Below are 16,362 nucleotides of genomic sequence, written 5' to 3' on the forward strand. Positions count from 1 at the left end.
CTCTTCATTCCTACTGCACCGTGGTGAGAGAAGCAGGGTCTCCTATCTTGCCTGCAGGCTCTGCTTTCAACAATCCGTGTCCCCTCTGTGTGTGGCATTAATTTCATCACTGATTTCCTAAGCTCTCTCCCACGTTCATGGCCAACCACAGCTTCCAGCTCAAACCCTGTCCTGTTTAGCATGGCATTCAGCACGTTTCCCATAATTTTTTTTTTTTTAATCTTTTTAGGGCCCCACCTGAGGCATATGGAGGGTCCCAGGCTAGGGGTCAAATCGAAGCTACAGCTGCCAGTCACAGCAATGCAGGATCCTAGCCATGTCTTCGACCTACACCACAGCTCATGGCAACACTAGTTCCCCAACCTACTGTAACCCACTGAGCGAGGCCAGGGATCAAACCTGTGTCTTTAAGAATACTAGTCAGATTCGTTTCTGCTGAGTCAGGCTAGGAACTCCTTTTTTTTTTTTTTTTTTTCCCATTGTTTGTGATTTTACCTTCAACCTCACCTCCTGCCCCTCTCCACCTCTCCATCCTCACCCCTCCTACCCCAAGACCCAGCCCACCCCAAACCACTCCCCATCCAAAAAGCATGCACCACTGCCTTTGTGACAGCCCCAGACAGCTGTCGCCCTTTCCCCCAAAAGTTCTCTGCTCTTACCTGTGTGGCAATACTCATCTGATCATCCAGTCACCTCTGCAACATTTAGCGATATTTCCCCAAGGTTCATCTGGCCTGCTTTTCATATGGTCACAAATGCACACCCATCTAGTGACCATAATAAAACAAGGCTTGTTAATTTACAAATATTGACACAGGGTTAGGTGGTCAGTACTTACAAAGAAATATACGGCTTTTTAGTACATTTTCCTTAATAGTCTGAAGAAATCATTCACCAAATACGTACTGAGCACTTCCTCTGTTCCTTGCACATGCTGGGTACTGGTGACAGAGCAGGGGACAAGACCGGTGAGGAGACCGCTATCCAGAGCTTACAAAATCTTCTGGGTGGGGAATCAGATAAACACAGAAAAGAAAGAAACCTGACCATGAGAGGCTCTGGTAACACCTCATCAGCAAGAATGCATCAGCAGGAAAGGATTCCACAACTGGAGGGAGCAGCTTAGATTAAGGCAAGGTCGGCTTCTCGGAAGAGGTGTCCTTTGCACGGACTTCTCCACAACCAGCCATGAAAACGGGAACAAGAGCACATCCTGGGCCAAGGGGACAGCGAAGGCCAAGGTCTGGATGTGGGAAAGGGCTCGGTGGGTATTTGAAACAGAAAAAAAGCAGAGCGTGGCTTCTGTGAAAAGTTGAGAGCCGGAGAGCTGGGGCTGTTTTAACAATCAATGAGAGAAAGCGTGTGGAGTGTTTAGTGGATGCTCACTAAACGCTCTCAATCCTCATCAGCATCCTTTGCGTTTGCAGAGTTAGACAGATCATGCAGGTCACTGCAGCCCAGGGTAGGAAATCTGGGTTTTAACCTAAAAATAACTGCGAGTCACGGATGCACATTTGCAGGTAAGTGACATGATCTGATTTATTGTTTTAAAAAGATACCCTGGAGTTCCTGTCGTGGCCCGGGAGTTAACGAATCTCACTAGGATCCACGAGGATACAGGTTCAATCCCTGGCCTTCCTCATTGGGTTAAGGATCCGACGTTGCTGTGGGCTGTGGTGTGGGTCACAGGTGCGGCTCAGATCCAGTGCTGCTGTGGCTGTAGTGTAGGCTGGCAGTTACAACTCCGATTCATCTCCTAGCCTGGGAACCTCCATATGCCATGAGTGTGACCCTAAAATAAGTAAAGAAATAAATAAAAAGATCCCTGGCTGCTCGGTGGGGAGATATTAGCGTGGGACAAGAGTGGAAGCAGGGTGGGTGGTGAGTGAGGGGGTGTTTATAAGAATCTGGATCTTAACAACGTAAAATATCTGAACTCCCATCTCTTAGGTTGATCTTAATACAACTCATAAAACAATGAAATTGTATGTACTTTTGAGGTGACTACCCACTTTTGACAGAAATGCTTGTATCTTCTGACGTTCATGTTTAATGATGGACAATGCTGCTTTCTCGAGAATGCTGCTGGGGTTTTTGCAACACCAAAGACCAGTTCTGATTCTCCAGGCACCAGCTGGGTGGCCCGCAGCTCATTTCACTTCTGACACTAATAACCCAGTGTTCGCATCAGATCCCACAAGTTAAAGGGCACAGTTCCACCAGACCGGCCTCACTTCAGATGCCAGTCACAAGTCCCAAGGCACCTGTAGTTCTGACTGACTGGCTATAAGTTGGGAGTTCTCACCACCCCCTCTTCAGGTTTGATAATTTGCTGGAATGGCTCACGGAACTCAGGAAGACACTTCACTTACTATTATTGATCCATGATAATCGCTGGAGCTCAGGAACAGCCAAATGGAAGAGATGCAGAGGGCCAGGAAGCAGAGGGCAGTGCATGAAGGTTTCTGGGCATGCCACCCTCCCAGTACCTCCATGTGTCACTGAACCAGAAGCTCTCTAAACCCTGTTGTTTAAGGGTCTCTTTTTTTTTTTTTTCCTGGAGGTCTCATTGTATAGACATGATGGGTTATTAAGTCAATTGCTAGCCCTTCTCCCCTCCTGGAGGTTGGGAATGAGGCTAAAAGTGCCAGGCTTCTAATCAAGATGTAGTCTTTCTGGCAACATGCCCCATCCTGAAGCTATCTGGAGACCCACTGAAGGTACCTCATGAGAACAGAAAACATTCCCTGCATCCCCATCACTCAGCAATGCAGTCCCTGCTGTAGCCCAGTGGGTTAATGAGCCGGCTTGTCTGTGGCTTTGCTGGTTTACAGGGGGTTAAGAATCCAGTATTGCTGCAGCTGTGGCATAGGCTGCAGCTCCAGCTCAGATTTGATCCCTGGCCCAAGAACTTCCATATGCTGCAGGTGAAGCCAAAAAAAAAAAAAAAAAAAAATGTATTTCCTATCACTCAGGAAATTCCAAAGGATTTTGGAATTCTGTGTCAGGAACTGGAAATATACTTCTGATTATGCGACACCCACCATTGGACCAATATAAATACTTGATCTATTTGATCTGAGAATAATACTCTTGGTCATGGCATCTAAACGAAAATATGTCAATGGTCTATAAATAACTGCTCAGATCTGCTGTGCCAGGTATTTTGTAACAGCTCACTCACTTCCCTGGGTATTACCTTCATAAGACCATTAGCTTCCAAAGGACAGAGCTGATGATTTTTTTTGGTCTTTGTTTTGGCAAACGCTTAGCACAGTTCCTACCACATAGTAGGTCCTCAATAAATGTTTCCCAAGTGCACTGACGAACACCATGTGTTATGGACTGACTGCCTGGGTCCCCTTCCTGATTTGTATGTGGAAATCCTGACCCCTAACGTGGTAGTATTAGGAGGTAGAGCCCTTGAGAGAGAGCGAGGTCGTGACTATGTCTCACTCTCCGTGGACGGGATCTGTGCCCTTAGAAGAAGGGGGAACAGCCTGCAGGCACCCACCAAGGAAGGCCAGGGGAGAATACAACCCACGGAAGAGGGCCAACAAGGACTCAGCCAGGCTGGCACCCTGGTCTCCAACTTCCAGCCTGAGAAATAAATGCCTGTTTGGGCCCCATCTGTAGCATATGGAAGTTCCCAGGCTAGGGGTCAAATGAGAGCTAGAGCTGGCGGTCTCTGCAGCTGTAGCTCCGATGCTATGCAGGCCACAGCAACACTGGATCCAAGCTGCAGCTGTGCCCTACGCCACACCTCATGGCAACGCCGGATCCTTAACTCACTGAGTGAGGCCAGGGATTGAAGCCCCAGCCTCATGGAGACTATGTCGGGTTCTTAAGCCACTGAACCACAATGGCAATGCCAATGCCTGTTGTTTCCACCACTCATCCCGTGGTGTTTGTTACAGCAATCCGAGATGACGGAGACATTATAGAAGCACCTTAGTATGATACAGTCCAATCCCTCAAGGAGCTTGTAATCCATTTGGGAAGAAAATAGAGATGCAAATACCTAAATGTTAATTATCTGCAAAACCCTCATGGGAGTGAGGTGCTCAGACTTCGGGGGTAACCTGGGTTCTGAGCACACTGGCTGTGTGCCCCTTGGAGAGTTACTCCACCTCTCTGAGCTTTCCTGCCACTTTCTGTGAAGGGTGGCTATGAGAAGTAGATAATCCACATAAAGTGCTTAGATCAGTGCCTGGAACACAGAAAATGCTATCTATTTAAACCCCAAAGAGGGTATGATTTTTTGTGCTGAGTAGCACTGATGTCAAGGCTGAAGTGTTTGTTTGGGTTAATAATAAACAAGATAAATAATGAGATGACGGAATGCATGTATGGTTTGGCATCCCGTGAATCCTGGAGGCTTGACAGCAACCCGCCCAGAGGTCTCCTGTCTTCAAAAGAGCAACTGGCATTGGCAGCCCCCTCCAAGACACAGGGACCTTGGCTGAGTCCTCCCTGGGTCCCTGCTGTGGAGTGGCAGCTTGGCAAGGATCCAGGGCATGGCTGCGCCTGAACCACCTCCAAGAAGCCACTCACTCTGCTTCTGGCTGGAGGGTGGTTTGGGTGACCACGAGTGCCAATTTTAGCTGGGCGCTGGCCACGTGTTGGCAGAGAGGCTCTGGGAAAATGTGACCTCTTGTTTCATTAAATCCTGCCTGGGCCCATTGCCAGAGCTGGCTTTTGGCCCCCTCCATGGAGCTGGTGCAGCGCAATGAAGCAGTGGCTGCTTCTCAGGGAGACTGATTCACTCGCCTGGGGTCCTACACAGGTGATTAGTGACAAGGAGGCCACCGCTGCCCACCTCACTCCTCCTGCAGCTGGAACGTGGTGCCCTCCCAGCACATTCCCTTGTTGCCTTGGCAATACCAAGCTTTTCAAAAGCTTCAACAAGGCTCACAGCCAGTCCAGCCTGCCTCTCTCAGTCTCACCCCAACCCCTTCCAACCATAGTATCAAAGGAAGGTTGTACTTCCAAAAATCCAGTTGGGTTAGTCCAGCTTCTCCATAAAGGTGGTGTGTGAAGCCCCTGACACATGAAATTCTTCAACCACACTGCAAATGCTACTGACACATTTCTAGATCATGACACTATCGCATAAACTGGACATGATTATGGGGTGAAGTGCCCATCTTCCAATGCTTGTCTTTGCGCTCAAAGTCAAGTTCAATTCAGCCTGCTGCTCTTCCCCTCAATCATCTTTTATTCCTTTTCTCTATTTGTGGAATATGTCACTTAAATTGGAATTTATCCAATATCTTCCGTTTGGTGTACGGAGGCAGAAGGTCATGATGACAGAGTCTGAGTTGGAATCTCAGCCTCATCGTTTACTAACAGGTGACCTGGAGCAAGTTCCATAAACTCTCCGATGCCTTATCTGTAAAAATGGGGCTTTTATGAAGCACAAATGAGATCATATGTGTAAAAGACTTCAGAGAGCACCTGAAACGTAGGAAACACTCATTGAATGGTTGCCACTAATATTCTTTTTGTATTGTTTTGCTTTCTAGGGCTGCACCTGCAGCATATGGAGGTTCCCAGCCTAGGGGTCGAATCAGAGCTACAGCAGCTGGCCTACACCCCAGCCACAGCACCTCAGGATCCAAGCCACGTCTGTGACCTACACCACAGCTCATGCCAACACTGGATCCTTAACCCACTGAGCAAGGCCAGGCATCAAACCTGCATCCTCATGGACACTGGTCAGATTCGTTTCTGCTGAGCTACAAGGGAACTCCACCAATAACATTCTTATTCCCAAAGCCTCTGGTCAATCATTCATGTCATTACCCCTTTTCCTTCTTTAGCTCCACTCCTTACAAACATAACAGGCATTTAGTTCATTCACTTATCAGATTTTTTAATGGAAAAGTTAAGTACTTTAAAAAAAAAAAAAAAAAAAAAAAGAGTTCCCGTCGTGGCGCAGTGGTTAACGAATCCGACTAGGAACCATGAGGTTGCGGGTTCGATCCCTGCCCTTGCTTAGTGGGGTAAGGATCCGGCGTTGCCATGAGCTGTGGTGTAGGTCGCAGATGTGGCTCGCATCCCGCGTTGCTGTGGCTCTGGCGTAGGCCGGTGGCTATAGCTCCGATTCGACCCCTAGCCTGGGAACCTCCATATGCCGTGGGAGCAGCCCAAGAAATGGCAAAAAGACAAAAAAAAAAAAAAAAGAGTTCCCATCATGGCTCAGTGGAAATGAATCTGACTAGCATCCATGAGGATGCAGGTTTGACCCCTGGCCTCACTCAGTGGGTTAAGGATCCGGCATTGCCATGAGCTGTAGATTGCAGATGTGGCTCGGATCCTGTGTTGCTGTGGCTGTGGTATAGGCCAGCGGTTACAGCTCCAATTCAACCCCTAGCCTGGGGACCTCCATATGCTGCAGGTACAGCCCTAAAAATACCAAAAAAAAAAAAAAGTACTTTAATGTATGATGATGATAAAATAATATTAAATAGGAGCAGTTAATATTTATTTAGTGTTTTCTGCGTGCCAGGCTCTGTGCTCAGCTACTTACACATATCATTTCATTTAATCTTCATATTTAATGGTTTCCAAAGGCTGGACAAGGACCAGTGCTAGTGCAAGACTAAAGTTGTCACCAGTCAAAAAAAAAAAAAAAAGACATTGGAAAATATTTTTCTTTAAAGATATGTTCATTTAAAGAAATTAAACCTTCTTAGGAGTTCATGTTGTGATGCAGCGGAAATGAATCTGACTAGGAACCATGAGGTTGAGGGTTTGATTCTGGCCCCGATCAGTGGGTTAAGGATCCAGTGTTGCCGTGAGCTGTGGTGTAGGTCACAGATGTGGCTTGGATCTGGCGTAAATGTGGCTGTGGTGTAGGCTGGCAGCTGTAGCTCTGATCAGACAGACCCCTAGCCTGGGAACTTCTGTATGCCATGGGTACAGCCAGCCCTAAAAAAAAAAAAGACACACACACAAAAACAAACCCTTCTTATATTTTGGTATTAAAATACCCTTCCTTTTATGGTGAGAGTAGATGATAGTTTATTTTTCAGAATATTCCCACTTGGAAAAAACAAAAGATTGGCAATGCTGTATTACTCACTAGATGGTTTTTGATCCATTAAATCCAATAGTCTAAAATCTGTTCCTCACCACAGTTCTGATGGGTAGATATTATTATTCCCACTTTGCAAAGGAGACGATAAGGCTCAGAGACATTATGGCCTGCCCAAGGTCACACAGCTAGCAAAAGGCACAGCCTAACATCCTAGCTTTTAAGTCCTTAATGAGTACCTAATTGAGTACCTCCTGGAGTTCCCATCATGGCTCAGCAGTAATGAACCCAACTAGGATCCATGAGAACACAGGTTTGATCCCTGGCCTTGCTCAGTGGGTTAAGGCTCCGGCATTGCCGTGAGCTGTGGTGTAGGTCACAGATGTAGCTCAGATCCTGCATTGCTGTAGCTGTGACTATGTATGGCGTAGGCCAGGAACTGTAGCTCCAATTCGACCCATAGCCTGGGAGCTTCCATATGCCATGGGTATGGCCCTAAAACGACAAAAAAGTAAAAGTAAAAAGAAATAAAGTAAAATAAAATATTGAGTACCTACTGCATGTAGGACACACATCTCATTTCTTCCTCTTAGATGCCCTGTGAAGAGGTGTGATTCCTTATTTTATAGAATACTGGAACTTGGGTGATCCAGGAATTTGCCAAGGTCCTAGAGTCTGAAAATAAGAGAGCAAGACTGAAGCATAGAATTCTCTGATTCTGATTCCTGTTCTCTTTGTACCTATCACGCGCCAGACACCCTGAAGCCCGCCACAAACAGCTAAAAAATGTACTCAGGCCTCAGGGGGCTCACAATCTCAACAAAGAGACATTCAAACAACTTATCACAACACCCTGATAAGCACCATACGGAAGTGGGTCCAAGGTACTTTGAGAGCACCAATGAAGGAGAACTCTATCTTAAGGCCTTTGAAAACATATGACAATACTGTAGTATCTTGTTATATTGTATGTTTTTTTTTCTTTTTATGGCTGCACCTGCAGCATATGGAAGTTCCCAGGCCAGGGGTCGAATTGGAGCTGCAGCTGGGTCCTAGGCCACAGCCGCGGCAACACTAGATCCGAACCGCATCTGCAACCCACACCACAGCTCCAGGCAATGCTGGATCCATAACCCACTGAGTGAGACCAGGGGTTGAACCTGCATCCTCACGGAGACAATGTCAGGTCCTTAACCCACTGAGCCACAATGGGAACTCCATCTATATTGTATTTTAAAAGAACCACATAGGAAATGTAGGGTTTCATGTGACTGCTTTTTATGAACAGTTGACAGGATATCTTTTTCATTAAGAGCAAATTTCCTGTATTATAATATGATGCCCTGATTAGTCATTTGATGAGGAGGTTCTGGGACCCTATAGGCTAACACATTTTATTCTGAATGTTGAAAAAAAATTTTAATCATAAAAAAGGCATCAGGAGTTCCCATCGTGGCACAGTGGTTAACGAATCTGACTAGGAACCACGAGGTTGCGGGTTCGATCCCTGCCCATGCTCAGTGGGTTAACGATCCGGTGTTGCCGTGAGCTGTGGTGTAGGTGGCAGACGCGGCTCGGATCTGGCATGGCTGTGGCTCTGGCATAGGCTGGCAGCTACAGCTCCAATTGGACCCCTAGCCTGGGAACCTCCATATGCCACAGGAGCAGCCCAGAAATGGCAAAAAGACCAAAAAAAAAAAAAAAGGCATCAGAGTTCCTGTCATGGCTCAGTGGTTAGTGAATCAGACTAGGAACCATGAGGTTGCAGGTTTGATCCCTGGCCTCGCTCAGTGGTTTAAGGATCTGGTGTTGCCATGAGCTGTGGTGTAGGTTGCAGATGTGGCTCAGATCTGGCATGGCTGTGGCTCTGGCATAGGCCAGCAGCAACAGCTCCAATTAGACCCCTAGCCTGGGAACCTCCATATGCCACGGGTGTGGACCTATAAGAACAAAAGACAAATAAAAAAAAAATCATAAAAAAGGCATCAAACACTTTGAATCCTACAGCCTCTGTTATATCCTAACGTGACAAAACATCTCTTCTTGTACCTTTAACTGTGCCAGTGTGGAACTTTGGCAAAAGACTAAAAAGAACTTGATTCAGCTCCCCTCCTGCAGCCCCAACTCCACATTCAGATTTTTACTTAACAGTTTGTAAATAGTGAAATAGGAACTACAAACAGCCACTGAAGGTTAAGCTGCAAGAGGGCAAAAAAGTCTAAAAGCTAAATTTCACTTTAAGCCTCAAAGAGGTAGCAGGTGAAATGTCTTCAGGCCAAATCCTTCTTTCCAAATTGCACTGTGGAGGCTGAGTCAGACGCACTGAGCCCAAGGAAGTCCCACTGACGTCAGCACATACTTGGAGAACAGGCTATTAAAGCTGCAGGCAGGCAGGCAGAAAGCCCTGACAGCAAAGTCATGCCCTTGGACTTGGCCTTTGAGGGTTAATGTTTCACCGTGTTTTCATAAGTGTGAGCAGCCAGCTGGCTTCAGACATGGGGTGTTGTGGATGGCCAAGTCCTGCCCTTTGGGGAGGGATATGTTTTCTGGCCTAACAGGGCACATGCCTCCACAACTTACAGTGTCCTTGAATCTCGTTTGATCCAATTAAAGATTCTCTGACCCCAGCCTTAGAAGCTAGGCTTGCATCATCCTTTAGATCTATTTTATTTCATCCATTTCCCAGTAGTCTATCCACTCTTGAACAAATATTTATTGAAGGTCTTGCTATGAGCAAGGGCCTGATGCATAGATATGCATGGTCCAAGCCTGCAGGAAGCTTAGAGTCTAATTGAAAGCCAGACATTAAGTCAATCGAATCAATCACAGTAGGGGATGCGTCACACAGAACAGGGAGCCATAGACTCGGGAGGGAAATAATGTTCTTTAAGGGGAAATAATCAGGAAACCTGACCTAGATTGAAGAAGTAGGAGCGAGGAGGGTGAGAAAGAGATTACCAGAAAAAGGATAGGATTCAGGAAGAAATGGGAGACTGGACAGCAGAGGCAGCTCGGTGAGAGGGGAGCTGAGAGCTGGGCCGGGCCAGACCAGGCAGGACCTTCAGGACCTTCAAGGCCTGGTTCAGGATTTGGTCCTTATCCTAAGAGGAACAGATGCCTTCAAAGCTTTCTAAGATCAGATTCCTATCTGATCAGATAGGCTTTTTGGAAAGATACCCTAGCAGGTGTGTAGCAAAGGTCTGGGGAGATTGTCAGCTAGCACATAGGAAGACACTATTGTAGTGGTCCAGCCATGACTTGAGAGTACCTTGGCCAGGGGAGGTGGTCATGAAGATGGAGAGGTGAAAAGAGATACTTCAGGCAAATGTGACCAGACTGAAGATGGCTGGATAGAAGCCTGAGGCACAAGGAGGTGTTAAGGATGGTGCTGAGGCATCTGGCTTTTGGAACTGGGAAGATGCTAGTGCCATTTAGTGAAATGGGGGCCCTATCAAGAGGACCAGATGGTGAGAGGGGTGCTCACAATTCAGTCTCAGCCACAGGAAATTTTCAGTGTCCTTAACCTAGTCAGGATGACTGTGGGAACATGGGACTAGAGGCAGAGAGGTCACAGCTAGAGACATAAACTTGGGAGTCACCAGATAGTCATGGAAGATATGAATGAAATCCTCCATGCCAGGAGAGTACGTAGCATTAGAAGAGAAAAGGGCTTGGGTGTATCTTCAGGAATTCTACCATGTGGCTTAGAAGAAGTAGATGAGTATAAAAAGGCCTGAGCTGGATTTGCTGGGAAATAATTCTCTCCCTTCTGTGGGCCTCATCCAAGGCCTTTTTATTCCTAATTTTGTATTCTTTTAAAGAAGGCCCCCCAAATTGAAACTGCTTCAGGCTCCACAAAATCAGGTTGTCCCTTTGGCATTCTTAGAGGCAGGAGGAAATTTAGGAAAGCAGACACCACATAAAACCAACAGAAGATAGTGTTTCATGTAGGAAGACTGGTTCCAAATACTAAAGGCTGCTGAGTGATTCAGTAAGATGATGGTCAGATAGGTGAGAGGGAAGGACATGAGGGAGAGCTGAGCATCCCTCCCAGGTTTCCAGCTTGTAGGTCAGGGTGGGTGGTGGTGGCAAGGCTAGGATTCAAGAAGAGGAGCAGGACTTTCCATTTGTCCTTGTTCAGTTTAAAATTTGTAGATTTAGTCCATCTCTATAGCTTATGAAAGATGTTTTCCAGTCCTGATTCTTAGTGTAATGTCTTTTCAAGATGTCTGCACTGTACTGTGGCATGTCTCCAGTACAGTGACTAATAGAAAGCAGACCAATGATGCAATGTCATGTGTTAAAGCAGAAAAGTTATGAGAATCCTGACTGCACAATATAACATGTTCTCTGCTTATACAGAGTTGGATTATATCTAGTTGGACATTTAAGGAGCATGTATTTTTATCTCACTTATTTAAGTCAGAGTTGCATGTATCTACATGGATATATCAAAATATGTTGATGTATGGACCTAGAGATTATCATACTAAGTGAAATTAGAGAAAGACAAATATCATATGATATCACTTACATGTGGAATCTAAAAAAAAAAACATACAAAAGGACTTATTTATAAAACAGAAACAAACTCACAGATTTTGAAATCAAATTTAGGATTACCAAAGGGGAAATTGTGGGGGAGAGAAGAATAAACTTGGAGAATGGGGTTAATACATACATGCTACTATAGAGAAAATAGATCACTAACTAGGACTTACCATCTAGCACAGGGAGGTCTACTCAGTGCTCTATAATAACTTGTGTGGGAAAAAGACCAGATATATGTATATGTATTTGTGTAACTGACTCACTTTGCTGTAAACCTGAAGCTAATACAACATTGTAAATCAACTACACCCAAATAAAATGTGTATACATATATATATGTATATATAAAATGTTGAAACTAAACAAAAAATCTGCAAAATAATATGTACAGTATTATATTATTTGTATAAAGTTATAAAATATGTAAAAACACCATCCACTGTTTGTGAATTCATATGTACATGGTATAAAATTATGCAAATAAATGGTAAACACCAAATTTAAGAGAGTGAGTGCCTTTGAGGGGGAGGAAAGAGAAAGGTGTTGGGAAGGGGTCCTAGAAGCCTTCAACTCTATCTATAAAAGTTATATTTAGTTTTTTAAAACATCTGAAGCAAACAGAGCAAAATGCTAAGATTTTACAAGAATGGGTACTGGAGACTTTATTTTATTATTTGCTATATACTTTTCTAGGTGCTTAAAGTATTTCAAAACTTTTTAAAAGTCCGTAACCAAGTGGGAAAATAGTAAGTAATAAAAGAGAGGCATTGACAAAAGATTCTGGAAGGATAGGAGAAGAAAAAATTAATTCTAACAGGAGAATTTATATTGCTAACATCACCATCAGTAAAAACCAGTGTATCCATCTGGTTCTTATGATTCAATACACACTTATTAAACACCATCATGTTAGCTGTTAGAGGCACAGGTATACCCATGGCAGTCTGTCACATCCAATCATACAGTCTACCCTTCACAACACTGAAATGATAACCAGGTGATGCTATGTTAGGGTTCTGTAAAAGGTTTTGAGACACCCGTCTATGCCTCGGTAGGTGGGGGGAAATCTTCACGGAGGAGGATATTGCTAAGAAATACAAACAAACTAGAAGAGAGGGGAGGGTGCAACAGGTGACAAGCAGAGGATGTATAAGGACACGGAGCTGTGAAAGTTCCAAGTGCCTGAAGATGAGCCTTGACACCATGGCTCTGCAGGGGGTGCTGAATGCCTGTCTCTTGCCAATAAATCTTCGTGGGAGGAAGGAAAGTATGCATATGGGTCTCAGCCTATGGACAAAGTGTAGCCACTGGAAGTGACTGGATATGACTAGGATTGGTGGGAAGGAAAACACTGGCCGGAGTTGTGGGGAAGTGGAGTGGGGAAGACAAGAGGCTCTTGCCTCCGTGCAGGGAAGAGACCCCCGAAGACCTGAACCAAGACTGGGCAACAGAGAGAAGAGACTCATTTGCGAGAAATGTCTGGAGTCTGGAGAATCGAACAATTGAGTAGTTGTAGGAGGAGACAAAAAGGAAAAGAAGGAAGAGGTTGAACTTTTTTTAAAAAAAATTCCAGTGGGCAGGTTAAATTAACTTTATAAAGATATGCTTCACATAAAATGAAAATGTGTCCATTGTAAGCATACACTTTTGATACATTTTGACAAATGTATACACCTATGTAACCAAGACATGAAATATTTCCATCATCCTGGACTCCCCATCATGGCTCAGTGGAAACGAATCTGACTAGCATCCACGAGAATGCAGGTTCGATCCCTGGCCTCACTCAGTGGGTTAAGGATCTGGCATTGCTGTGAGCTGTGGTGTAGGTCGCAGACACGGCTCAGATCTCATGTTGCTGCGGCTGTGGTGTAGACCAGCTGCTGTAGCTCCAATACGACACTTAGACTGGGAACCTCCACATGCCACGGGTGCGGCCTCAAAAGACAAAAAAAAAAGAAAAAAAAAGAAATATTTCCATCATCCAAAGAGTTCTCTTACCTCCTCCACAGTCAGTAAACAACTCTCCTACCCTGCTAACCCAGATCACTGATTTGCTTTCAGTCCCTATAAATTACTCTTCTCTTTTCTAGAAAGAAAGAGAGAAAGAAAAGTTTGGTTGATGGAAACCCAATGTTCATCAGCTAATGAACAAAACATATCATATCCCCACAATGGAATACTATTCAGTCATAAAAAAAGAATGAAGTGTTAATTCATGCTACCAAGTGGATGAGCCTAACCCAGTGAAGGCAGGTAGTCACAAAAGGCCAGAGATGGAATATGAAATATTCAGAATAGGCAAACCCATAGTGAGAACAAGCAGGTTAGCGCTTGCCAGGGGTTGAGGGGAAGCAGGGATGGGGACTGGCTACTTAATGGTGATGGGGTTTCCTTCCGGGGTGATGAAAATCCTCTGCACCTGGGTAGTGGTGATGTTTGCCTAACATCGTGGACATACTCAGTGCCATTAAATTGGACATTTAAAAAGTTAAAGTGATATATTTTATATGTATTTTACCATAATTTTTTGAAAGCCTTGTTCAGTGTAGGGAGACTTCATGGCTCTTTTACCATCTCCCCAAGCTGTTTCGAAGAAAACCAGTTTGGTTGGGAGCACAATGAGACAGATTAGCTCAAGAGGGTGGCCATGCTGAGGGAACGTTTTCCTGAGAATGAGGAGAGATGAGGAGAAGGAGAAAGGGCAGGGACAGGGGGTAGGAGCTGCAGAAAACTTCAGTCGGTGTCCCCCACTGGCACAAATCCCTGTGCAGATCTGAAGGCTTCTTAAGGACCTGTTACCTGCTGAGTGGTCCTTGGTGCCCACCCAGGAGAATCTCTCTGTTAGAAGGACACTGAAGTAGCAGGATGAGCAAGGATGCATCCTTCCTGCCCTCGTTAGATGTGGAGCGTGTACTGTCACTGTTCCTAGGAGAGAGAGGAATAATTGGACAGATAATTAATAATGATCCCCCAGGACTGCCTCTCTAGCAGGTGCTTGGCTCTGGCCTCAGGAGCTTAGAAGCTAAATAACTCTTTATTATAAACTGATTTCTCAGTGAATGGGACTATTGATATAAATAATTAGAGTCAATTTACCACAATGTACACTATCAAGTGGTGCAACACTGCGTATAATTTGAAACCCAATATGATTTTTAAAAATACTTAATGTTACAGGTATTAGACTCCCCTCCAATGTCTTTACTTTTTTGATTATGTCTGACTTGGGATAATTCGAAAATCACTTTGCAATCCCAGAGGTAGGCCTTGCAGCCATCCTTCTTCTGGCTTCTTTCCTCCTCCAAACCTTCATGGCATTCTAAGAAATCTGAGCCGTCAATGAAATCCAGTTTTTTAAAATTCTACAAATAAAATGATTGAGAGGGGTATGCATAAGAATGATCAGGGCAGTAATTAATGAGTCTCAGTCTGACCTGCCATAAAACATTTTGGCAATATCTACTAGTCAATGACATGCAAATCTCCTTGTTAGTCATTCATTCCATTTTTGAGGCCATGTAGCAGGTGCAGGAGATGCGGAAATAAATAAGATGTGATTATTACTCTCCAGGAACTGCTGGCATAGTAGAGGAAACAGACACAGAAACAAATATTCGCTCCCCAATTTAATAAATATAAGGAAAAAGCAATCAACTCAACCTGAAAGATACACATGAACACTATCTAAAACTATTGCCTTCTTGTAGCCTGAAGATAGGATCCAGCTTTCATTTATGAAGCTCCAACCCAATCCAACATTAAAATTCATCTCTCTTCAGTGTGCTGCAGACTATCTGTTTAAAGCTACTATTTTTATTTTTTAATTTATTACTAATCTTATTGCGTTAATATTGTTGCTTTTATTGACACAGTCCAGCATCATTCCATCAATCTAAGGAATGACAACTTAAAAAGCTCAGTGGGGAGTTTCTCTTATGGCTCAGTGGTAACGAACCCAACTCGTATCTGTGAGGAGGTGGGCTCGATCCCTGGTCTTGCTCAGTAGGTTAAGGATCCATCATTGCAGTGAGCTGTGGTGTAGGTCACAGACGTGGTTTGGATCTGATGTTGTTTTGGCTGTGGCATTGGCCAGCAGCTACAGTGCCGATTTGACCCCTAGCCTGGGAACCTTCATGTGCTGTGGGTGTGGCCCTAAAAAGACAAAAAGAAAAAAAAAAAAGCTTAATTGTTTTCCTAGCCAATGTCTCAGCCCTGAAGTTTATTAAAAAAGAGCTTTTGGTCCCCTGCAAGAAGATGGATGATCACATCTAGATTCCAGTTATGGGCCTGAGTGTGTATTACTGCCCCAGGCCGTGGACTCTTTAATCAATAGAAATTAATAAGAGGCCAGAATTTCAGACATGGCTTTCCTGGGGGCTCGTGCTGCAGCACAAGAGAAAAAAAAGCAAGCAGGTGATCTTGCTTGCTCCCTGAGTGGGGGTGAGCTGGTTCTTTACATGAGGTGAGGGTGTGGCAGATCCACGGGTGGGGCGGGAGGGGAAGCTTAGGTGGTCTGCCCACCCCCTTGGCGGTGCTGTCAGCAGGGACCACACGCAGTACTCTGCTTTTGCTCTGGGCACCTCAGGAATGGCACTTGGTTTGTGGCCTTTTGGTATCCTATTGTTCATAACTGCTCCAACTGCAAATGCACGCAGTTATTTTTAGTCCTTTATAATTTATTTGTATTTTGTTGCTTGAGGAGGCATTGGTCCAGGTGCAAGCACTGCAGCAAGGGGTCCCAGGTCACAGCCTGTCTCACATGTAGACTC

At 44.8% G+C, this 16,362-nt stretch overlaps 1 long non-coding RNA gene across 3 annotated transcripts in view; it reads right to left on the minus strand.

The window, feature by feature from the left end:
- LOC125111584 (uncharacterized) overlaps positions 1-16,362 on the minus strand; it is a 48,090-nt gene that overhangs the window by 11,433 nt on the left and 20,295 nt on the right. The window contains exons 3-7 of one of the 3 annotated variants that reach the window (XR_007130898.1): positions 14,393-14,518; positions 13,592-13,679; positions 7,593-7,714; positions 907-1,003; positions 660-767 (exon numbers count right to left, since the gene is read on the minus strand). This is a non-coding gene — a long non-coding RNA (uncharacterized LOC125111584). The remainder of the gene's footprint in view (positions 1-659; positions 768-906; positions 1,004-7,592; positions 7,715-13,591; positions 13,680-14,392; positions 14,519-16,362) is intronic. The other 2 variants (XR_007130897.1, XR_007130900.1) reach the window with 2 other exon arrangements.

This window comes from Phacochoerus africanus, chromosome 11, assembly GCF_016906955.1.
Source record: "Phacochoerus africanus isolate WHEZ1 chromosome 11, ROS_Pafr_v1, whole genome shotgun sequence".
NCBI classification, from domain to species: Eukaryota; Metazoa; Chordata; class Mammalia; order Artiodactyla; family Suidae; genus Phacochoerus; species Phacochoerus africanus.